This window comes from Rana temporaria, chromosome 6, assembly GCF_905171775.1.
Source record: "Rana temporaria chromosome 6, aRanTem1.1, whole genome shotgun sequence".
NCBI classification, from domain to species: Eukaryota; Metazoa; Chordata; class Amphibia; order Anura; family Ranidae; genus Rana; species Rana temporaria.
The window spans coordinates 139,533,209-139,558,701 of record NC_053494.1 but is presented as its reverse complement, the minus strand read 5'-3'; the positions used below and the strand labels follow the sequence as shown (position 1 = coordinate 139,558,701).

The 25,493-nt window shown below is 44.8% G+C and overlaps 1 protein-coding gene across 3 annotated transcripts in view; it reads right to left on the bottom strand.

The window, feature by feature from the left end:
- The window catches only part of LOC120943859, a 110,913-nt gene extending 91,944 nt beyond the window's left edge, over positions 1–18,969 (bottom strand). Inside the window, exons 1-3 of one of the 3 annotated variants that reach the window (XR_005750324.1) lie at positions 18,434–18,969; positions 17,776–18,039; positions 11,955–12,537 (exon numbers count right to left, since the gene is read on the bottom strand). The gene's annotated coding sequence lies outside the window, so the exon portion shown is untranslated. The remainder of the gene's footprint in view (positions 1–11,954; positions 12,538–17,775; positions 18,040–18,433) is intronic. The other 2 variants (XR_005750326.1, XR_005750323.1) reach the window with 2 other exon arrangements.
- Positions 18,970–25,493: the final 6,524 nt, after the last annotated feature.

The following is a 25,493-nucleotide window of genomic DNA, read 5'->3' as shown; positions in this document are numbered from 1 at the left end:
ACAGGGGGCACCCAAGCCGAGTCAGAGCTCCGTGTATCCATTCAGACATGGACCCCTGACCTGGCCCTGCCCTCTCTCTCCCCTGATTGGCTGACTGACTTTGATCGACATCGCTGGAGAGAGAAGAGGCTCAGGTTGGAAATTAGGGGGGTGCTGGGGGGCTGCTACACACAAAAGGCTTTTGATCTTAATATATAGAATGCATTAAGATAAAAAACCTTCTGCCTTTACAACTCCTTTAAGGCTAGGTTTACACTTATGCGGATGCAGGAATGCGCATAAGTTGCACACATTCCCGTACCCGCAGGCATAGTGCATTGTTCTTTAGAAGACGCGCAGGGGTGCCGTTAATTCTTCTGTTTTTCATTCTTTATTTATAGCAAGAAAACACACAGTAACCACAAGTGCCAACTAAGTTGATGAAGAATGAGTTCTTGGTATCAGGTACATGAACATGGTCAACAAATATCCAGTGGAGCTTGCAGAGTAAAATGACCCAAATAATTAGGCATGTGCAAAAGGGAAAATTTTGTTTCGTTTCGTTTTAATTCGTTATTTAATTAATTTCGTTAAGTTAGGTTCGTTACATATGTTAAATTCGTTTTCGGAACTCGTTCGATTTCGACCGAATTTCGAATAATCCGATCGAATTCGAAAATTCTCTCTTCGAATATAATTTCGAAATTCGATCGGAATTCGAAAAAAAAAAATTCGAATTCCAAATCGAAAACCCGCGGACGAAATTCGATCGGAATTCCCAAAAAAAAAAAAAAATCGAATTCCGATCGAATTTCGTCCGCGTGTTTTCGATTCGGAATCGAAAACGTTCGTTCGGATTGGGTAAATTCATTAAAATTGCAATTCGGGAATTCGTATGCATCCGAATGTCCGAATAATGAAAAATTCGTCCGAATTTCGATTCGGAACGAAACGAAATGCACATGCCTACAAATAATAGAACACATCTAAAACACTGTGAAAGCACCTGGGAAGTGGACCCCCTGCTAAAAAGTTATAAATTAAAAGATGGTTGGCACTGCCACGCATCTGACAATGCAGCGCTTTCAGGTGCATGAAACAAAATGGCGCGAAAGCACAACGCAGCTTCAGTGAGGCTGCGATTTTGAAAAGGTGCCACAATCTTTTTCCTGCAAGTACAGCAACCCATTAAAATGAATGGACCACTGTGTCCGCACAAACACGGCATGCAGGAAACGATTAGATGTGAAGTTAGCTTAAGGCTGTTTTCATAGATTTACAATATTTCTGTGTGCATTCATCTACAAAACATCAATAATAACACTAAATTTAAGTGCTAAATGTCTGAAAACATAAATATTTAATGCATTTGTTAAATAACGTCATTTCTTTTAGTGAATTGACTACGTTTGCCATAAATATCACATGAGTTCGTTTAACTCAAAATTCACGCAGTATTTATCTCAAAAGCTGACCAAGCAGTACGTTTTTTTCATTTAACCAGCAGGTTGAATGAAAAAAATTACCCCATTAAACAAATACTTCCTGCTGTGGCATTGTATTTTGACAGTGAGGTGACTTGCCCACTATCATAATACGCTGAGGCTAGGTTCACATCTATGCAGGTTGCAGTCGATGCGTTCTTCCGGCGCATAGTGTGTTTTTCAAATCGTGTTTTTGATGCATTTTGAGTTTTACTGTTTTTTCCTGGCTAATAGGAAAGTATGACAGTTGTGTTCATGTAGTGTGACTTTACACTCTCTGGCACTCAAATAGCATCAAATTTGCACGAAAGTAGTGCAGGAACCTTTAACCAAAGTCGCATGTTAGTGTTAAGGGTTAGTGTTAAATGTTAGGGTAAGGGGCTAGGGTTAAATGTTAGGGTTAATGGCTAGGGTTAAATGTTAGCACCTTTCAGGGGGAGGGGGGTGCAGATACCTGTCTAAGACAGGTATTTGCACCCACTTCTGGGAATACACTAGTGCGGCAGCCACGCCCCTTCCCGCAGCCCCCACTGTCTTCTGGGAACACACTGTTCCCAGGAGAGAACTGGTTAGTGAAGCCGCAACGCTTCACTTCCTGATTCCCTCACCGAGGATGGCGGCAGGGGCAGCTGGGGGACGAACGATTGCCCGTCCTCGGCTGCCAAAATCGCGGGCGCGCTGGACAGGTAAGTGTCCATATTTTAAAAGTCAGCAGATGCCGTATTTGTATTTAAGGACTAGGGTTAAATGTTAGGATTGGGGTTAAGTGCTAGGGATAGGGTTAGCGGTAATTATTCAGGTTATCGTAATCGCTAGGGTTAGCGGTAATTGTTAGCTTCCTAGCCCTAACAATTACCGCTAACCCTAACAATTACTTCTAGCCCTACCTCTGACCCTAACATTTAACCCTAGCCCTTAACCTTAACACTGCCATTTAAACCTAACCCTAGTACCTAACCTTTATCCACAATTCTAACATTAAACCCTAACCCTTGCCCTTAACCCCAACCCTTAACCAGAACTGTCATACTTTCATCTTAGCCAAAAAACTGCAAAATGCATAAAAAATGCATCAAAAACGCACACAAACTCAATCTGCTGTGGGAAAAAAGTCCCTCACCCTTACCAAAAAACGCACCAGCTCAAAAAGCACAGATATGAACTAGATCCATAGGAAACCATGTTAAATGGACTGTAGAGAGTTTCAGCAAAATGCACTAAAAAAAACTTTTCTCGCACCCACAGGCATTGAGCCAGGGGTTAAGTCCTGGGGAAAAAAGTGTGGGAACTCCCACCCAAGATCCACTCAGAGAGAGAGAGCGGGGCGACAGAGAGAGGAAGACAGGGAGGAGGGCAGAGAGAGGAAGACAGAGAGGAGGGCAGAGAGGAAGACAGAGAGGAGAGCAGAGAGCAGGGGTCAAGTCCTGGGGAAAAAATTGTGGGAACTCCGACCCAAGATCCACTGCCCCACCAAAAAAAAAATTATACGCTCATATGCATAATTACTAAACCGCAAGTTCTTTCTAAATCCCGCGATAACTCGCGGCAGACCTCTACATTGTCTCCTGGGAACAATGACAAAAGCTCCCAGGAGACATTGCGGCATCGAGGAAGTGACGGAATACCCGCACAGTACCTGATGAATCCATATACAGGTAGCGGCCAGTAACATAAAGGATTACTAAGGTTCGCCTGCCCCTGACAGTGACTCGAGCTGGGCATTGCCGATTAGTGAAGGATTGGCTCGGGTGGCTCGGCTGCTCTAGTCCTTCAAAGGGAACCGAGTTCCTGTTGTGAAAAAAGTGCAGGAACTACGTTCCCACGCGTTCCCACAGGACTTGAGCCCTGCATTGCGGCAATGCTGTATCTTGGCCTAGGCCAACAAGGCCCAGTCCATGGGCGGCACTTTGTAGGGGGTAGAACAAAGAGTCCCCAGCAGCTTGCGCTACTCTTTTAGTGTAGCACCAGTCTTATGGGGCGGACTGGCCCAGGGGGCAAATCGGTCTGATGCCCCCATAAAGCGGCTGCACTGTTGCTGGTATGACAGACCATATATACATAGGGGGCCTGGGAGGCGGACCCCAAACAATGAGTTGTTGAGCGGGCATTCCGCAATAGTGCAGTCCCCCCCTCAATTATAGACACCCCTTCAGTGCAGACCCCCATCAGTATAGACAGAACCCCTTAGTGCAGACCCCCTCAGTGCAGACCCCCATCAGTATAGTCACTCCCCAAGTGAAGACCGCCCCATCAGTATAGACACCCCCTCAGTGCAGACTCCACCATCAGTATAGACAACCCCATCAGTGCAGACCCCACCATCAGTATAGACATCCTCCTCAGTGTAGAACCCGCCCATCAGTATAGACACACCCCATTAGTGCAGACCCCCCATCAGAATATACACCCCCTCAGTGCAGACCCCATCATCAGTATAGACACCCCCCTCAGTGAAGACCCCTCTCCTTAGTGCAGACCCCCCATCAGTATAGACACCCCCCTCAGTGCAGACCCCACCATCAACGCAGAACCCGCCCATCAGTATAGACACACCCCTCTTAGTGCATACCCCCCTTAGTATAGACACCCCCTTAGTGCAGACCCCCATCAGTATAGACACCCCCTCCCTCAGTGCAAACCCCCATCTATATACACACCCCCCTCAGTGCAGACCCCCCCGTCACTATAGGCACCCCTCTCCCCTCCCATATGCCCCCCTGCACATGTCCACCTACATACTGTATAGTAAAGTGTACAGAACTCAGAACAGTACAGAGGGATATACTGTACACAGCGGTGTGTGTCCCTCGGCCTCCTCCTCCTTCTGTGTGGATGTAAACAGAGAGGGTGCGGCATGCACCCCCTAGCGACGCCACTGCCTCGGGCTCACACTATGTACTCAGGTTACGTGACATCACTGTTTGCTAGACACGGGTGGTTCTAGCAATCAGTGCAGTGGGAGAACAAAATAAAATGCATGAGATGTTAGTAATCTGTACCGCATCCACATCCGCTGCTGATGGCACTGCTGCACCCTGTGAGAGACTCTGGGCCCCAGATTCGGGACTAAAGCCCCAATAGTCACCCCCTAGTGACACCACTGCTGACCTGGCTTGTCCTTAACATTCCTTGAACTCTGCCTGCACCGACCTCGGATTGTCTCATGACCTCTGCTTCTGCCTGCTCCCTTTGCTTCTGCACTGAAGATTTACCAAAACGAAAAATTGTTGGACACACCTATCTATCCAAATCAGTCTGTATCCAATCAGGCAAGCACTTTCAATACATAGTTGATGGTAGATCTAAAGGAGATTGTACATTCAGATTACATAGTGTATGGTGAACTCTATAGACTTCCAGGGACACACGTCTCCTGTTATCAATACTACAGCTCTGCTCCACATAGGCTGTTATGTGATCGCTCAGCTCCTGCACACTCTGCCAAATGAGTGATCTGTGCAAGAAGAAGGTACAGAACTATCGATGGCCGTGTATAGAGGGAGAGCACTGACAATGTCTGCATTGGCTTAAAGTGGTTGTAAACCCGCATCAAAAATGTATTTATTTTTTCTCCTGCAAGGCAAAAGTCATAATGAGCTAATATGCACCGCATATAAGCTCATTATGAAATACTTACCTCGGAACGAGGTGTGTAAAACTTACCTGGTTCACGCCGAGCGAGAAATCATCTTGCTCCGGCATGTCTTCCGGGTATCGCCGTAAAGCGGAGGTTCACCCAATAAATCTATTTTTAACATTACATTCAGCCGATTTGTCCCAATGACAATCGGCTGTTTTCTTTTTTCGTACATACCGTATTTTCACCGCCGCTTCCGGGTATGTCTTCTGCGGGACTGGGCGTTCCTAATTGATTGACAGGCTTCCGACCGTCGCATACTGCGCGTCACGAGTTGCCGAAAGAAGCCGAACGTCGGTGTGCAGGCGCCGTATAGAGCCGCACGACGTTCGGCTTCTTTCGGCAACTTGTGACGCGCTGTATGCGACGGTCGGAAGCCTGTCAATCAATTAGGAACGCCCAGTCCCGCAGAAGACATACCCGGAAGCGGCGGTGAAAATACGGTATGTACGGGAAAAAAAACAGCCGATTGTCATTAGGACAACTCGGCTGAATGTAATGTTAAAACATTTTTTTTTGGTGAACCCCCGCTTTAACGAGTGTGGATTCATCCCCTACAGCACATTTGGCTTTTTATTTATTTGGAAATCAACGATTTCTGGTAAGCAGTCACTCCTTACCTTCACTTTGCTGGACAAAAGGAGATTGTAAATTCAGATTACATAGTGTATGGTGAACTTTACAGACTTACAGGGACACACGTCTCCTGTTATAAATACTACAGCTCTGCTCCACATAGGCTGTTATGTGATCGCTCAGCTCCTACACACCTTGCCAAATGAGTGATCTGTGCAAGAAGGAGGTACAGAACTATCAATGGCTGTGTATAGAGGGAGAGCACTGACAATGTCTGCATTGGCTTAGCATGTAACTGCAGAAGTGAGCTGGGGAAATTTCCTAGAGGGTTGAGCAGGGCTGTGGAGTCGGAGTCGGAGTCGGGGGAAATTTTGGGTACCTGGAGTCGGAGTCGGCAAACAATGCACCGACTCCGACTCCTACTAAATTTAGATTGGAATTAAAAAAAAAAAAAAGCAAGTTTAAATGTCCCAATTCACAAAAAGTTATAATTAATGACTTCTCTACTGTAAGAATAAAGACCAATGCATGCAGTGCCTCACGTAACCGCAAAACGAACACGTTAAGTGACCGTGAAGAAGCATGCTTTTCATGTGCTTCACTATATGGCACGCAACACACAATTAGGAGCTGCAATACTTATACTTTCCATAGTGTTGTGTTCTGCTTTTACAGGGAACGCATGTTAGAGAACCAGTAAGTGTCCAAATAAAAAAATTCCAACAGGAGTTTTATAAAGCACTAAAAGAAGTTGAAAAGTATGATCGCTCATCAAAACTTACTGTTGAAGAAGCCATCCTTGTTTATCCAGAGATCGTTAGTGATGTGGCCAGAATAGTTACTGCAACGCCACCCACCCAAGTCAGTGTCGAAAGATTATTTTCAGCCCTAAAAATAATAAAGTCTGACTTAAGAGCCTCTATGAAAGAGGATCTGGCAGAGGCAATTCTCTTCCTTAGAACTCTACATTGAATTGATTTGCATTTGCTAAGCCTAGAACTACATTTCAAGATTAATATAAACCATTTCTAGGTTTTACAGATTTTGTTTTTGGTTCATTATAGATAAGCTTTGTTTTTGTTCTAAAACAACCAAATAATGTGGTTTGTATTTTTGAACTGGTAAAGATCCTGTTCCTGATGTTTATGCCTGCTGCTTCTATCCAGTCACTTGATTGTTTTCATTGTGTTTGTCTTTTGCTTAAACTGTGCAATACAGTAGACTGATGGCTTCCCAGCCAGTAGTCCTGTGGTAGGTTGCGTTTCTTACCCTCAAGGAATGTATAAAATACATTCGCATATTAATACAGAGGAGTCGGAGTCGGAGTCGGAAGTACATAAAACTGAGGAGTCGGAGTCGGAACATTTATCTACCGACTCCACAGCCCTGGGGTTGAGTGCAGGTGCAAGGTGTGTAGTAAAAGATAAGTTCACCTTTGAAAACATGTTACATGTTCCACCCATTTTTAGGCTCCATTCACACCAATGCATTTTTACATGTGTAGCCAGGAGCTGACTATTATGCCTGCAATTCAGATAGCTATGACTAAGCACTAGTTTCAGTGCGAAACGCGTCAGAGGTCGGGTTTTATTTTATGTTGCTGTGAGTCGGAGGCCCCTACGCGTGAAAACGTTGATTGCGATAAACATGTTGCATATCACCGCACACGCCGGATTGAGAGCAATAATTCTAGCATGAGAACTCCTCTGTAACACTAAACTGATACCTATAGAGGGCTTTTGAAGCGTTGCCTATAGAAAATGCAGGGAACTGAAGTTTGTCGCCATTTCAGACGGACACAAATTGAAGGTTTGACATGCTGGGTATCTATTTACTCGGCCCAACCTCATCTTTTATATTTTACCAAGATTATGGATAATGTTATGCCTTTGTTTGCCCTAAAATTCACTTAAAATGTTTATTACCCCAACATTTCATATTACTGATATGTGCCTGCTGTACCATGTACTTGCGTGTAAAAATATCCTGTTCTCTTTGTATTGCTTCCTGTGTGAAATCCCTGGTGTTCCTGCCAGTCCCTGTGCTTTGCTATAAAAAAAAAATAACCACACTAAGCAGGAGTACACATCGTGGTCAGTTCTTAATGGGAATTCAGTGTTCTCTCTTCCAATGATCAGACTTGTCCTGAAATGCCCCCACTGCACAGCCTTTCACTGGCTCCCCCCCCCCCCCCCATCTCTTATGCAGTGAAAACAGAGGGAATGTGATCACTTATAAAAAAGGGGAAAAAAAAGGCATTGATAATATTTTTTTAATATCTATATGTGGGGGTGGCAGAGTGGCGCTGGTTGTCCTTTGGCAGTCTCAGTGTGTTTGGTTCGGTTGGCCAACCATGAGAGAGGGATATCAGCTCACGGAAAGAAGACACACATGCATTATGGCTGAAATCATCTCTCTGACTTTTACTCATAATACTATGAGGATATATGCATTACAAAAAGGGGAAGGGCCACATTATCCAAACAATATGTGATTGGCTAATACAAATACAAAACAATATGTGATTGGCTAATACAAATCTTTCTATTCATTAAAGGGGTGGTTCACCCTAAAAACTACTTTTTTTTATTAGACTGGCCCCCCACATTACAATACGATTAAGGCTATTATTTTTTTTTTGATGCTGTACATACCTTTGTACAGCATATTCACCCGTGGCTTCGGGCTTGCGAGTCCCGCGGGAGTGGGCGTTCCTAACATGTCTGTGATTGACATTTTGACCAAAAACGAGCTCCCCCCCGTCGCGTAAGCCGCGTCCTTTCGCCAACCGTGACGCGGCTTACGCGATGGGGGGGGAGCTCGTATGTACAGCATAAAAAAAAAAAAATAGCCTTAATCGTATTGTAATGTGGGGGGCCAGTCTAATAAAAAAAAGTAGTTTTTAGGGTGAACCACCCCTTTAAGTAAAAGCACCTGCAAAGGCTAATTGGTGAAAAAGGAGTAAATATGACATCAGCTGAAATCATAGATAAGAGTGTACAAAGTCAATTAATTTTAACAATTACTAAGAAAATAATAAGGGTTCCTAATTATTAAAGAATGTTGCGTGTGTGATGTTTTGTTCATAGATAAGAATTAACAAGCAATTATGTATGTGCAAAGTTATCTTAGAACTCTTCAAAGAAAATAAATAATAACATCTGTTAGTAATAAGAAAGAAATGCTATATGTGTTATCTTTTCTCAAAGATAAAACTATGTGTACAAGGACATTTTAGGATCCTACTAAAATGTGTGAAATAATATTCACTCTAAAACCTATTAACCCTTCGCAACCATATGTATAGTTAAGGAAGGATCCTAACTATAGAACCTTAACCCCTTACACTATACACAAATGTTTTGCCTTTAATTTCTATTTTAAATGAATGTATTGTTTACAAAGTGTTTTTACTGAAATTTAGCATTTTGCATTTCCTAGACCTTTGCGGTAATTGATTGTGACATAAAAAAATTAACCTACTACTAATTTATTCTCTAGGGTGTCTTCTTTCAGAAAATATATAATGTTTTGGGGTTTTACATCATCTTCAGGGCTAATATGATTTTTTAAACATGTGCAAAATAACGCTAAAACGGCTCTGGCAGTAAAAAGGTTAATAACTTCTTTATTGCGAAGTAGAGATATTATACAAAATACAAACTAACAAAGCTCTCTATATATATATGGGCAACACACTAGTACACGAAAAGATGCGTTTCTCAGTGTGTTCCAACAACCTCTGATTGTCTCACTGATTTTATATCGTTTTCATGGTTACCACACCCAAACCTCCATTCCTGCTTATCTGGTTATCTGTGTCTCCCATTCTGCTATGACATACAGACGTGACTTGACAATTACCGTAACTTAAAGCGGATGTGCCATGAAAAAAAAATACCGATACTGCAGCTGCTGACTTTTAATATTAGGACACTTACCTATCCTGGAGTCCAGCGCCGTCCGCAGCAGAGGACGAGCGATCGCTCGTCACTCTGCTGCTCCCCCCGCCATCCTCAGTGCGGGAACCAGGAAGTGAAGCGCTCCGGCTTCACTACCCGGTTCCCTACGGCGCATGCGCGAGTTGTGCTGCGCCGCTGATTGGCTCCCGCTGTGCTCTGGGAGCCGAGTGTTCCCAGAGCACAACGGGGGGGGGGGACGGGAGGTGACGCTCTGCCCGCAGTTTACCCGAAACTGTGTGGCCGGAAGTGGGTGTAAATACCTGTCTTTAGACAGGTATCTGCACCCCCCTCCCCCTGAAAGGTGTCAAATGTGACACCGGAGGGGGGAGGGTTCCGATCAGCGTGAGTTCCACTTTAGGGTGGAGCTCCGCTTTAACATACAATTTGCTTACAATGTATATTATATTATCTCAAACTGCTAACACACAAATTGTTATCTCTAACCTTCCAGCCACTAATATTGACAAAAGATGTTTTGTCATTCTACAATGCTGACAGTGAAATACTGAATTGACAACTTGTAACTCAGCACTGCTGACCAGAGCAATACATAATCACTTAATTAATACATAACAGAAATCTATATATTAGTGATACAGCATGATCATAAAATTCCCTATACAGGTGGTGGCTGGAAGGAGTTAAACTCCAACTGACAGGCCCCTATGTTAGAGTGTTTAGAGCTGAATCCCCTACATACAGTATGTTAGCTCTTCCATAAGGCATAAGTAATCCACCCTCTGTAATCATAGAGTGAGAGAGAGAACATTTTTTGCCCCCAAACATAAGTATCGCTTATGCGGCTACTTGGAATGGCATTAGGGCAGACTTTCACCATTTTAAAGTAAGTGCAATTTTAGTGTTGTCTATAAAAGACTCCACCCAAGCCTTCTTTCAGTATTCTTTGTATGAAATAAGAAGATGTTATTTTTTCACAAAGATGCATACCTGGGTGTACTGCTATACAAACCCTGTAGTCACTGTTGTAGATTTTCTTTGGAGTACAGCTACCTGTCTACAGATAGTCAGTGAGGCCTAATTCAAAGACATGTTGCAGTGTAGGAGATCAGTAACAGACATCAGATGTATGTGAACGCTGTCTCAATTTACTGGATGATTGACATGGGTATTTACAATAAGAAAAGGTGTTAAAGCGGGGGTTCACCCGTACATAACACTTTTTCCCCTTAGATGGATGCTCGTTTTGTCTAGGGGAATCGGCTAGTTGTTTTAAAATATGAGCTGTACTTACCGTTTACGAGATGCATCTTCTCCGCCGCTTCCGGGTATGGGCTGCGGGACTGGGCGTTCCTATTTTGATTGACAGTCTTCCGAGAGGCTTCCGACGGTCGCATCGCGTCACGATTTTCCGAAAGAAGCCGAACGTCGGTGCGCAGGCACAGTATAGAGCCGCACCGACGTTCGGCTTCTTTCGGCTACTCGTGACGCGATGTATGCGACCGTCGGAAGCCTCTCGGAAGACTGTCAATCAAGAAGGAACGCCCAGTCCCGAAGACCCATACCCGGAAGCGACGGAGAAGATGCATCTCGAAAACGGTAAGTACGGCTCATATTTTAAAACAACTAGCCGATTCTCCTAAACAAAACGAGCATTAATCTAAGGGGAAAAGAGAAGAAAAAACATCATTGGGTGAACTCCCGCTTTAAGTATGCAGTCTTTGGTCCCTAGTCAGTCAGATGTTGATGATGTCTTCTGATAAATCTTGGGGACTTCTTCTGATTTTTAGCTGATTCTGCATATCTTAATTTATACTGTTGTGATTCAATAGGGTAGATTTACTAAAGAGCACTCAGAATCTGGTGCAGCGGTGTATGGTAGCCAATCAGCTTCTACATTTAGCTCAGTGTTTCTCAATTCCAGTCCTCAGGCCCCCCCAACAGGTCAGGTTTTCAGGATTGGTTTTCAGCTGTGGTGATTACTAAGGCAGTGAAACTGATCAAATCACCTGTGCAAAATAATGGAAATCCTGAAAACCTGACCTGTTGGGGGGGCCTGAGGACTGGAATTGAGAAACACTGATTTAGCTTGTTCAATTAAGCTTTGACAGTAAAACCTGGAAGCTGATTGGTTGCTATGCACCAAATTTTGCACTCTCCGGTTTAATAAATCACCCCCCCCCCCCCATGTCCCAAGATGTAACAGGATCCTTGTTGCCATATTCTTCTACACTCAGATGTCCAAGTTGCACACAAGTACATTAAACATTAAGTGATGTAAAGACAAAGGTTAGCTTTTAGAGGCCATCTTATAATATAATTATTATAAAATCATTAGCAATCATTTTAATAATATACCTTTTCACCTCATCATCCAGAAGTGCCTCTGATCTGCATAAAACCTGGCATATGGAAATACGGCACCTTAAAAGTGACAATCACTGCTGTGATGTGGTAGAATCAGGAACCTTTGTTGAGAATGGCTTAAACATATATTGTGTAATTTTTGCAACTTTTTTTAACACTCTTCCAGCATCGGCAGGGATTAGGAGATCCTTATCCGAGTTTATCACAGTCAATAAAGGAGGTACATGTAGGCCTCTCCTTGATTTATCTATAAAAAGGGGCCCCCTAAAAAACAGATTTGTTTCGAACGGAGTATTCACTTGCCAATAAGAGCGACCCTTATCCCAGACCACAGTGTAGCTCTCGTTGTTTGCAGAGAATGTCCAGGATTGGATTCCATACTCTCCCTTTTGGAGACCCCAGTCCATAGGTGGAGAATCAGAAGTGTATGCCTGATTTATGCGTTCCCATATCAATATTATAGGCCAACAAGCCCTCTTCGTTGCTTGTATGATGTCAGTTTCCATCTTATTTACACTTGAGAAAGGAAACTCTTTCTTTACCCAGAGATCATCATCCACCACAGAAAATTATGCTGCAAAAAAGAAAACAGAGGACTTAACATATGAGCACATTGGATACATCATTTAAAGTGTTTTTAGATGCAGATAAGTAGGGGATGGGTAGGAAAAAGCAGTCCAATGAACCTGCTGCATTTACCAGAACCTAAAATATGAATGAGGTGGGATGTGACAAAAAAAATAAAAAAATCTGATATGTGGCAAAAGAAACAATAATGAAATTCCAACTTCAGCCACAATAAAAAAATAAAAAGAACCTGACCCTTGAGCAGGCCCCTCCATACTGCAAGGATTAAAGTTCACCGTTTGGGGAAAAAAATAAATTCACATATTTTTGCCCCTTCCATCCTTAAATATCAATACCAGACCCTTATCTTATACAGCACACAAGCTAGGTTTTCATAGACCCTAGGACATTCCTAAGCAATAACTAACACAAGCGCTGCTGTAAGAAACTATGTCCACCTAGTAGAACCTAGAGAAAGCATTAACCTGAAGACCAGGTGGCGACCTTACAAATCTGAACAACTGAGGCTTAGGGTTGGAATGCTTAAAGTGGAGTCCCGCTGATCGGAACCCTCCCCCCTCCGGTGTCACATTTGACACCTTTCAGGGGGGAGGGGGGTGCAGATACCTGTCTAAAGACAGGTATTTGCACCCACTTCCGGCCCGGCATTCACGGGCAAAAGACGGGCATTCCGTCATATCCCGTCGCCCCCCCCGTTGTGTGCTGGGAACACTCGGCTCCCAGCACACAGCGGGAGCCAATCGGCGGGCGCGGCGCGACTTGCGCATGCGCCGTAGGGAACCGGGCAGTGAAGCCGCAGCGCTTCACTTCCTGGTTCCCTCTGCGTGGATGGCGGGGGGAGCAGCAGAGTGACGAGCGATCGCTCGTCATCTGCTGCGATCGGCGCTGGACTCCAGGACAGGTAAGTGTCCTAATATTAAAAGTCAGCAGCTACAGTATTTGTAGCTGCTGGCTTTTAATATATTTTTCCCGTGGCACATCCGCTTTAACCACTTGCCGCCCGCCCTATGCAAAAAGACTTCGGCAAAGTGGTTTCAATATCCTGAGCGGACATCCGGGGGCGCGCATCGCGGCAATCGTTGTTGCAGGGTGTCGGTCTGACACCCCGCAACACCGAGCTAGGTAAAGAGTCTCCGACGGAGACTCTTTACCACGTGATCAGCCGTGTCCAATCACGGCTGATCACAATGTAAACAGCAAAAGCCCGTAATCGGCTTTTCCTCACTTGCGTCTGTCAGACGCGAGTAGAGGAGACCTGATCGGCTGCTCCTCTGACAGGGAGGGTTTGTGCTTATCGATTATCAGCACAGCCCCCCGAGGATGCCCACACTGGACCACCAGGGATGCCCACCACAGGTATGCCACCCTAGACCACCAGGGATGACAATCACAAATAATGGATGCCAATCAGTGCCCACAATGCATGCCAATCAGTGCCCACAATGGGCATCACTGATTGGCAGGCATTATTGTTTGACACTGATTGGCATGCATTAGTACAACACATACATTAGTATGTTAGTGCCACCTATCAGTGCCCATCTATGCCCATCCGTGCCACCTATCAGTGCCCATCCATGCCGCCTATCAGTGCCCATCCATGCTGCCTATCCGTGCCCATCCATGCCGCCTATCCGTGCCCATCCATTCCACCTATCCGTGCCCATCCATTTCACCTATCCGTGCCACCTATCCGTGCCCATCCATGCCGCCCAGGGTTTGACAAATTTGCTTGGAATCTAGAAGCCAGCTAAAAAAGTTAGGAGCCACGATCGCCGCGATCGTTAGAGCGAGAGCAATAATTCTAGCCCTAAACCTCCTCTGTAACTCAAAACATGCAACCTGTAGAATTTTTTAAACGTCGCCTATGGAGATTTTAAAGGGTAAAAGTTTGACGGCATTCCACGAGCGGACGCAATTTTGAAACGTGACATGTTGGGTATCAATTTACTCGGCGTAACATTATCTTTCACAATATAAAAAAAATTGGGATAACTTTACTGTTGTCTTATTTTTTAATTAAAAAAAGTGTATTTTTTCCCCAAAAAAGTGTGCTTGTAAGACCGCTGCGCAAATACGGTGTGACAGAAAGTATTGCAACGATCGACATTTTATTCTCTAGGGCGTTAGAATAAAAAAATATATATAATGTTTGGGGGTTCTAATTAGAGAGAAGGAGATGGCAGTGAAAACACTGAAACAACACTTTAAGAACTGCTGTTTTACTTGTAATGCCAACGGCCACCACCAGATGGCTCCAGGTCACAAAAGTAAGCTTGGGCCTTCACAAGGCTGCAAAGCCGCGGCCTCAATTACCGGCCGTCGTGGGCCCGCCGCGATCGCGCAGCAGGGGAGGTGGGGGCGCACGGAGACACAGGATCCTGTGCCCCTGTGTGCCCCCACCTCCCCTACCGCGCGATTGTGGCAGGCCCGCGATGGCCGGTAATTGAGTCCGTGGCTTTGCGGCCTTGTAGGCCGCGGACTCAATTACCGGCGGGCGTGGGCGCCAGGTCACAATTTCTTGTCGCAATTGCGACCAGGCGCCCGGATATTGTCCAGCCCTAATACAGTGATCATACTGTACACTGTCACTACACTAATGACACTGGGAGAGGAGGGGGTTGGTTGCCACAGGGGAGAAGGCAGAGAGAAAACAGCACAGGCAGGCGCAGCCGACAGTAATCATCGCTGGGTTCAATACCCCTGCTGAGGTCCCGCACTGGCTGGCCAGCCAGGAATCAGGGCACAGTGTATACAGAGTGCTGGGATCAGGGCACAGTATATACAGAGTGCTGGGATCAGGGCACAGTATATACAGAGTGCTGGGATCAGGGCACAGTATATACAGAGTGCTGGGATCAGAGCACAGTATATACAGAGTGCAGGGATCATGGCGCGGTATGTACAGAATGCAGGGATCAGGTCAAGGTATATACAGAGTGCATGGATCAGGGCAAGTTATATATCCCCTGTCCCATTTTGTAATGACTTGTGGTGTCACAATGTACTCCTAGAAGCTCTATCCCCCCTGCCCCATGCTAAAAATGACCTGTGATGTCACAGTGCACCATACCTCTCAAATTTTCCAGATGGGAATGAGGGACACCTATCATAAAAAGTATGCAGGCATAGGACACTCTGCCACGCCCCCTTAAAGGAGAACTGTACAAAAAAACAAGAATGGTTAAACCCCCAAGTGCTATGGACAATTGGGAGCTATGGTGTACTCCATGTACAGCAGCTCTATGGATATATTGTATATAAGGGTGGTGGGCTGCTTGATGAGCTAATAGCGTGTTGAAATGGGTAGATACCCTGGAGCAGCTAAAATAATGTGCAAAATGCTGGAAGTGCAGTAAATAAATGTCTGGTACCCCTGATAGGTATGCTCATAGGTGGGAAGAGCTACTTTATAACCATCAGGAGGTGGACCCTTTTACTGGTCAACCAGAGTTTCTGTAGAGATATATGAAAAAAATTGATGGTGCATCTAGGGCAAATTATCTGCCTATGAACTGTCTATAATAAGACTGTGCTCAATTGATGAGAAATATGTGACCGTGTCCGGATGGGATATATATAAATGTATGTGGTGTCCCAATGGGAATAGATAATAGTGAAAAGTGCAATTACATGATAATATAATAATTCAAAGTGCCCGTCCAAAACAAAAGAAAAGTGAGTAGATAAATCTAAAAAATAGTGATCAGGATATGAAACTTTGTCAAGTTGATTGTCCTGAAAGATAATCTGTAAATGGACACTATGGGGTAGATTCAGAAAGAATTTACATCGGCGTAAATACGCAGCGTAAATTCTAATCTGCGCCGGCGTATCTTTTTTCTGTATTCAGAAAACAAGATACGCGGGAATTCAGCTAAAATCCGACTGGCGTAAGTCTCTTACGCCGTCGTATCTTAGTTGCATATTTACACTGGCCGCTAGGTGGCGCTTCCGTCGATTTACGCAAGGAATATGTAAATTAGGTAGATACGCCGATTCAGAAACGTACGTCCGCCCGGCGCATTTTTTTTTACGACGTTTGCGTACCGCTTTTTCCGGTGTAAAGTTACCCCTCATAAAGCAGGGGTAAGTCATGTTAAAGCGGGAGTTCACCCGAAAAACTATTTTTAACATTAGATTGATGCTCATTTTGGGAAGCAGAATCGGGTGTTTTGTTTTTTAAATCGAAGCAGTACTTACCGTTTTAGAGACAGATCTTCTCCGCCGCTTCCGGGTATGGTCTTTGGGACTGGGCGTTCCTATTTGATTGACAGGCTTCCAACGGTCGCATACATCGCGTCACGAGTAGCCGAACGTCGGTGCGGCTCTATACGGCGCCTGCGCACCGACGTTCGGCTACTTTCGGAAAATCGGGACGCTCTGTATGCGACCGTCGGAAGCCTGTCAAATAGGAATGCCCAGTCCCGCAGCCCATACCCGGAAGCGGCGGAGAAGATCGATCTCTAAAACGGTAAGTACTGCTTCGATTTAAAAAAAAAAAAACACCCGATTCCCCTTCACAAAATGAGCCTCAATCTAATGTTAAAAATTTTGTTTTTGGGTGAACCTCCACTTTAAGTATGGACGTCGGAAACGACCGAACAGCGTCGTATTTTACGTCGTTTACGTAAGTCGTTCGCGAATACGGCTGTACGTAAGTTACGTTCACTTCGAAAGCATTGACAGTTTGCAGCGTAATTTGGAGCATGCGCACTTGGAAATGTTCACGAACGGCGCATGCGCCGTTCGTAAAAAACGTCAAATACGTGAGGTCACAATAAATTTTTTTTAAAAAAACACGCCCACATCATCCACATCACATTTGAATTAGGCGGGCTTATGCCGGACCACATACGTTACGCCGCCGTAACTTAGGGCGCAAGTTCTTTATGAACACGGAACTTGCGGCCTAAGTTACGGCGGCGTAACATATCTGAGATATGTTACGCCCGCGGATAGATTCACAATTGTATCTGAATCCGGGCCTATATGTCCCAAAACTGGTGTTAAAAGATTAAAAGATAGATAGATAGATATATATATATATATATATATATATATATATATATCTATCTATCTAACTCTATATTATACGCAAGTGCCAAAACATAAGTCCAAGCGCAAATCAGGCAAATAAATGGTGACTCGGTGATAAGGTTAGCTGGACTGCAGTCATCAACGTAGTGACTTCTGTGCTCCCCCCTATGGGATCCCCACTCACCAGATTGTAGTCCCCCAATTCGGGGTGTTGCGCTCCGAGATTGTGGGATGATTCGATCGTGTGTCTCGGCTTGTCTTCTCTCCGCCGTCAGTCAGCTTCTGCCAGGGGTATAATCCAGAGCAGGACTCAAGAATTTGAAATTGCAAGACAATCCCTTTCCGGATCTGGTGGAATCACTGATCCGCTGACTACTATGGGCTTTTGAAGCGGATTTACTCATCTATGACAATATTTCTCAGATCACTTCAGGGACTTCCTGGTATACTATATACAGCAATTTAGAAATCAAATTAAAGGTTTAGCGCTTTTTGATAAATAAAAAGTGCATTTTATATACAACTATATAGATCAGACCAAAATGAGGGACACATGAGGAGGAATGAGGGACAGAGGGACATTGCTCCAAATCAGGGACAGTCCCTCAAAATCAGGGACAGTTGGGAGCTATGGTGTACTCCATGTACAGCAGCTCTATACCTGGCTGTAGTTCACACAGGTCCCCCCTCCCCATGCACAGTTTATAGAAGTTATATAGGGAACAAGCCTAGCCTGCATCATGTTTCCCCCCCAAATTCCTGTCCTGCATACATTGCATACATTACATCACACTGCATATACTGACCGCACTCATAAACACAACAATAAAGTTCCCTCTCACCTTTCCAGCATTGCTCTCCTCAGGCATGGAGTCCGGGGGTCAGAGGACAAAAGCTCTGCACTGACTGTACAGGATGCCAGGTGCTGCTCATACAATGTGTGAGACTAAAAAGGCATTTTAGCCCATCCCATGTCCTAACTCCCTATTCACTCCCCACTCACAATTCACACGCCCTCTTGTTTACACTGCTGGAAGTTATTGTGTGTGTGGGGTGGGGGGTTACATAGCAGTCAGTATTGGGTTTCTGTGCTATTTTAGCAGTCAGTATTGGGTTTCTGTGCTATTTTGTGTTATTGTGACGGCAGGGCTTTATGCCAGATTTGTGTTTATTGTTTATTCTTTTGGCAAACATTGCATGTTATAATAAAAGAGTCAATTTGTCAAAGTAAAATATTGAATGTGAGGTAAATACTCATCTATCATTCTAGGACAGGAAGTTGATATTTTAGTAATGTACAAAATAACAATGAGGAGAAGTCTGCAGCAGCCAGTCATTTAACCACTTCAATAACAGACACTGGGGTAGATTCCAGGTAGCTATTACGGCGGCATATCTCCAGATACGCCGCCGTAATTTTAAATCTGCGCCGGCGTATCGTTACGCTGATTCTCAAAGGCAGTCTGCCTTCCTCCGCCGCCGTAACTTGAATGCGGCGGCGTAGAATTGTGTGCAATATTACGTTGGCCGCTAGGGGCGCTTCCGTTGATTTCGGCGTAGAATATGCAAATGACCTAGATACGCCGATTCACAAACGTACGTGCGCCCGGCGGTAGTTTTTTACGTAGTTTGCGTAAGGCTTTTTCTGCGTAAGGTTGCTCCTGCTATTAGGAGGCTCAGCCAATGTTAAGTATGGACGTCGTTCCCGTTTCGAAATTTTAATTTTTTACGTCGTTTGCGAATAGGGCTGGACGTAATTTACGTTCACGTCGAAACCAATACGTCGCTGTGCCGTACTTGGGAGCAATGCACACTGGGATATGTACACGGACGGCGCATACAAAACGTCAATAACGTCAGGTCATCATACATTTACATAAAACACGCCGCCCCTTCCACATTTGAATTACGCTCGCTTACGCCGGCCCCATTTACGCTACGCCACCGCAACTTACGGAGCAAGTGCTTTGTGAATACTGCACTTGCTCCTGTAAGTTACGGCGGCGTAGCGTAAATACAATACGCTGCGCCGCTGTAAGAAGAAGCACAGGTACCTGAATCTGCCCCACTGTGATCCCCTCCCTGCCCAGGCCAATTTCCATGTTCCAGAATACTTTATAAACCACTCCGGAAGATTTACCCACCTTCATGACCAGGCCGTTGCTTTAACTGACAATTGCGTGGCTGTGCGACTCTACCCAAATAACATTTATGTTCTTTTTTCCCACAAATAAAGCTTTCTTTTGGTGGTATTTGATCACCTGTTTTTTCTTTTGTTTTTTAATTGCACTATAAACAAAAAAAACAAAAACAATATTTGGAAAAAAAAGTTCTTCATTAATTTAGGCCAATACAGTTGTGCGCAAACATTTGCATACCCTGGCAGAATTTGTGAAATGTTAGCATTTATATTGAAAATATGACTAACCATGCCAAAAAACTTTTCTTTTGTCTTTTATTCAGGGATAGTGATCACATGAAGCCATTTATTATCACATCGTTTTTTGGCTCCTTTTAAAATCATAATGATAACAGAAATCACCGAAATGGACCGGATGGAAAGTTTACATACCCTGGAATGTTTGGCCTTGGTACAGACACAGAAGGTGGCACACACAGGTTAAAATGGCTATAAAAGATTAATTTTCCACATTTGTGGCTTTTTAAATCGCAATTAGTGTCTGTGTGAAAAATAGTCAATGAGTTTGTTATCTCTTACATGGGTGCACTAAGCAGGCTAGATACTAAGCCATGGAGAGCAGAAAAGAACAGTCAAAAGAGCTGCGTAACAAGGTAATGAAACTTTACAAAGATGGAAAAGGATATAAAAAGATATGCAAAGCCTTGAATATGCCAGTCAGTACTGTTCAATTATTTAATAAGAAGTAGAAAGTTTGGAGATCTCTTGATACCAAGTCAAGGTCAGGTAGATCAAGAAAGATTTGGCCACAACTGCCACAGAAATTGTTTGGGATACAAAGAAAACCCACAGGTAACCTCAGGAGAAATACAGGCTGCTCTGGAAAAAGATGGTGTGGTTATTTTTAAGGAGCACAATATGATGATACTTGAACAAAAAGAGCTGCATGGTCACAGGGCTGTCTTAAAGAGAGGGCACACCTGGGCACTGCCCAGGGGCCCCAGCTGCATGGTGGGCCCCTGCACTTTCCCCAAAGCAGCTGGTCCTTAAGCCCACACTGCCTAGAAATTGGGGGCCCCATGATGGCACTGAGAGTGATGGATACACAGGGGAAGCAGGCTGACAGGGGTGCGCAGTGCTGTGCAGAACAATACCTATCATTTCACAGACAGCAGTAATGGGCAGGGCCAGAACGCCAGTAAAGCTCTGACCCCACCCCATGCAGCTTGAATGCTTGGGACTCGAAGACTGCGGGGTCGAAGCTGGAGTGGGAGATGCTGAGTCGGCAGCATTGAGAGCCCACCTGCGGAAGTAGCATTGTGGATAGTGTCATGGTGAGCCCAGCTGTCCAGCACGGTTTGCACCGAAGGGCTTGGAATGCCTGGAGGGATGCTCCCTCTAGGGCAGTGGCCTCCAAACTGTGGCCCGGGGGCCAGATGCGGCCCTTTGCTTTCCTTTATCAGGCCCTTGGACTACTATTCATCCCACTGATACGAGACACTTTTATTCCCACTGACACCAGTAATAGGGCATCATTTCTGTCCCTGACACCAACAATGGGGTACTATTCCTCCCCCTGATATCAAAGATGCGACACATAGGGGGGGCTATATCTGGGGGCCCCCTTGTTAAAGGGAGGATTTCAAATTCCGATAAGCTCCCCTTACTCACAGACCCCCACAATCACATCCCAGGGTTTTTGGGAAGAGGCCCTTGACCCCATCAACATGGAGACAAGGTGCTTTGGTGTGGGAAGCGCAGAGCTCCCCCTGCCCCAAAGCACCCACCCCACCCCCTACATGTTGAGGGCATGTGGCCTGGTATGGTTCAGGAGGGGGGGGGGCATTCACTCATCACCCCATCTTTCCTGGCCTGCCAGACTGCATGCTTGGATAAGGGTCCTGTATGGATTTTGGAAGGGATCCCCCACGCTGTTTTCTTTTTTTTTTTTTGTCAATGCTAAAAAAAAATCTTCTCCCACTGGCCACAGTACGGCCCCCCTAAAGAATGACGGACAGTAAACTGGCCCTTTGTTTAGAAAGTTTGGAGACCCCTGCTCTAGGGCATAAAGGGGCCATAGTGCTGGGGAGGCATCAATCTAACCGATATTTTATGTGCACAGGACAGCTTTGTTACTTTATTAGTATTTTCCCCCTGTTACTTGCTGTACAGAATGATTGTTCATGTAGTCAATGCGGAGCTCCACCCAAAAGGGGAAGCCCCGCTTGTCTGCCTCCTACCTACTTGATGTCTGTTTACCTGCATCTCCATTGTAGTGGCCCCAGAGAATTACTTTGCCCAGGGGCCCATGATGCTATTAAGATGGCCCTGCATGGTCAAGTTGCCAGAAAGAAGCCTTTACTGCACAAGTTCCACAAAAAAGCCTGGTTACAATATGCCCAACAACACCTTGACATGTGTCTTTGTTTTTTTTTGTGGCATTGGCGCAGTAAAGGCTTCCTTCTAGCAACTCAACCATGCAGCTCTTTTCTATTCAAGTATCGTTAAATTGTTCTCCTTAAAAACAACCACACCATCTTTTTGGAGAGCAGCCTGTATTACTCCTGAGGTTACCTGTGGCTAACACAGTTGCAAATAGTATTATAATGTCTCTAGGCCAGGCATGTCCAAAGTCCGGTTTTGAATGGCCCGCCGGGTTATTTAGACATATATATTTTTTGTGGCCCCTGATGATCTCCCAGCGCCGGGGCCACAAAAGATGTATATGCCTTGGAACGGGACAGGGAGGAGGCAGGATGAGCGCCGCCGCCGTACACACACAGGAGAATTTCCTGTTTACGGGCGGCCTCTGTAATAGGAAGTCCCGCGCTGCCATTGGACAACTGTTCTGTCGAACAAAGGAGGCGGGACTTTCTATTAAAGAGGCCGCTGTGTAAACAGGAGATTCTCCTATAATTCATTTTTGGCGCTCGTAAGTGCATTCCTGGCAAATATGGTGCTGCATTGCTGGCATATGATGCTGCATTTCTGGCAAATATGGTGCTGCATTCCTGGTAAATCGTGCTGCATTCCTGGCAATGGTGCTGCATTCCTGGCAATGGTGCTGCATTCCTGGCAAATGGTGCTGCATTCCTGGCAAATCGTGCTGCATTTCTGGCAAATCGTGCTGCATTCCTGGCAATGGTGAGTGCATTCCTGGCAATAGCGGGTGCATTCTTGGCAATGGCGGGTGCATTCCTGGCAATGGCGGGTGCATTCCTGGCAATGGTGAGGCTACATTCATGGGAAAGGTGGGCCTGCAGATGGGCACTGACCCTTATTTTGCTTCACAGTTCTGTATTACATTTTATTTTATTTCCCTGAAACTTTGCTCTTAAAAGCGGATGTCCCCTGAAAATAAAAATATTAAAAGCCAACAGCTACAAATACTGCAGCTTCTGACTTTTAATATTAGGACACTTACCTGTCCTGGAGTCCAGCGCCATCCGCAGTAGAGGACGAGCGATCACTCGTCACTCTGCTGCCCCCACCGCCATCCTCGGTGAGGGAACCAGGAAGTGAAGCTCTCCGTGCTGACTGGTTCCTGCTGTGTTCTGGAAACTGTGTTCCCCAGAACAGGGGGGGACGGGATCTGACATCCTGCCCGCAGTCTACCCACTGTGTGGCTGGAAGTGGGTGCAAATACCTGTCTTTAGACAGGTATCTGCACCCCCCTCCCCCGTAAAAGGTGTCAAATGTGACACCGGAGGGGGAGGGTGACGATGACTGGGAGTGGAGGTGGAGGTTGGAGCTCCGCTTTAAAGTAAAGGTGCGTGTTATACGCCAATAAATATGGTATATCCAAATAATATCTCTTCACCACACACAGCCACAAAGGCAAGATAAGATTGTTGGACAGTGTATTAGTGCTCGGAGGAACACACTTAAACCAAATTTTAATGGTTCAAAGAATGTCAGGCAAAATGGTCGGCCCTCATGCATGTTCACTTCATCAAATCTGTCCCTCTTTAAAAAAAAGTTTGGACACCCCTGCTCTAGGCATTTCAAATTGTATCACAATCAGAACCCTCAGAGACTCAGCTTTTGGGGTATCGAGAAGGGTTACCAAACATTGGAGGGGGGGGTAATTTAATTCCCCAATTAAGCCGCAGGGAATCATATTGGATACATGAAACAAAGGTTTTAGTACCTGCAGGCTTAAATGTTGATTTTAATACTAATTGCTTTATATCTGATTGTTAATATATTTGGTTGTATTATCATTGTAAGATGCCGTAGATTGATGTTATGTGACACTTTAAAATAAAATCTATTAGGGCTCTTTCACACTGGCAGTAATGTTTACTGCCCTGTGAAAAAGTATGTGCGGTGGACAGGGCTTTCTTTCTCAAACAATGGGTGCAGGAACTTCCCCTTTCCAAGTCACCCCTTTTCTCCGCCCCCTACCCACCTCCCAGTACCGTCCCTTTTAGACAATACAGAACCAAGTATCATTTTGTGATGCCAAGTAATTTGTATAGAATTTGGTAATGATATCAAGAAAAGCAGTAAAATAGAACCCCTGCAGCCAGCAACAATAGATCCACCTAACAACAATGGACCACCCACAACAAAATTTCCCCGCCAGCAACAATAGACTCCCGACAGCATCAACAGATCTCCTCACAGCTAGCATTAATAGTCTCTCTGGCTTCCATCTACAATAGACCCTTCCCCCCAACAGTAGATCTCTTTCAGCAACAACTGCCCCCCCCCCCCCTTGCTATTATTATTACATAAACCCCCTTCATAACCAGACCAATTTTCAGCGTTCGGTGCTCTCACACTTTGAATGACAATTACTCAGTCATGCAACACTTTACCCATATGAAATGTTTGTCCTTTTTTTCACACAAATAGAGCGTTTTTTTGGTGGTATTTAATCACCGCTGGGTTTTTTATTTTTTGCGCTATAAATAAAAAAATACAGAAAATTCCGTAAAACAATAAAAAATCCTTGTTTCTGTTAAAATTTAGCAAATTAGTAATTGTTCTTCATGAATTTTCGCCAAAATTTATACTGCTACATATCTTTGGTAAAAAAACAATCAAAATTGGTGTATATTATTTGGTCGGTGAGAAAGTTATAGAGTCCGCAAGCTATGATGCCAATTTCTGAAAATTGATCACACCTGAAGTACTAATGGCCGATCTCATTTTTTGAGACCCTAACATGCCAGGAAAGTACAAATATCCCCCAAATGACCCCTTGTTGGAAAGAAGACATTCCAAGGTATTTAAAAAGAGGCACAGTGAGGTTTTTGAAGTTGTAATTTTTCCCACAATTCTTTGCAAAATCAAGATTTTTTTTTTTTTTACTAACACAGCATATGCATACCCCATATTACACCCCAAAATACATTCTGCTACTCCTCCTGAGTATGGCGATACCACATAAGTGAAACTTTTACACAGCGTGGCCACGTACAGAGGTCCTACAAGCAGGGAGCACCAGCAGGCGTTCTAGGGGCATAAATTTCAAGTCTAATTTGACTATCTAATTACACTTTGAGGCACTGTAGTGGCATGGATACAAACTGATGTGGCATGGATGAGCCATGGATGTGGATGGATTGGATGGCTGAGTATGGCTGGGTGGGTATGACTCAGTGTGGGTAGGTATGACCAAGTATGGATGGATGAGTATTGCAGAGTATGGATGGACGGATGAGTATGGCTGAGTATTGGCAGAGTATTGACAAAGTATTGCAGGGTATTGCAGAGTATTGGCAGGGAATTGCAGAGTATTGGTATTGCAGAGT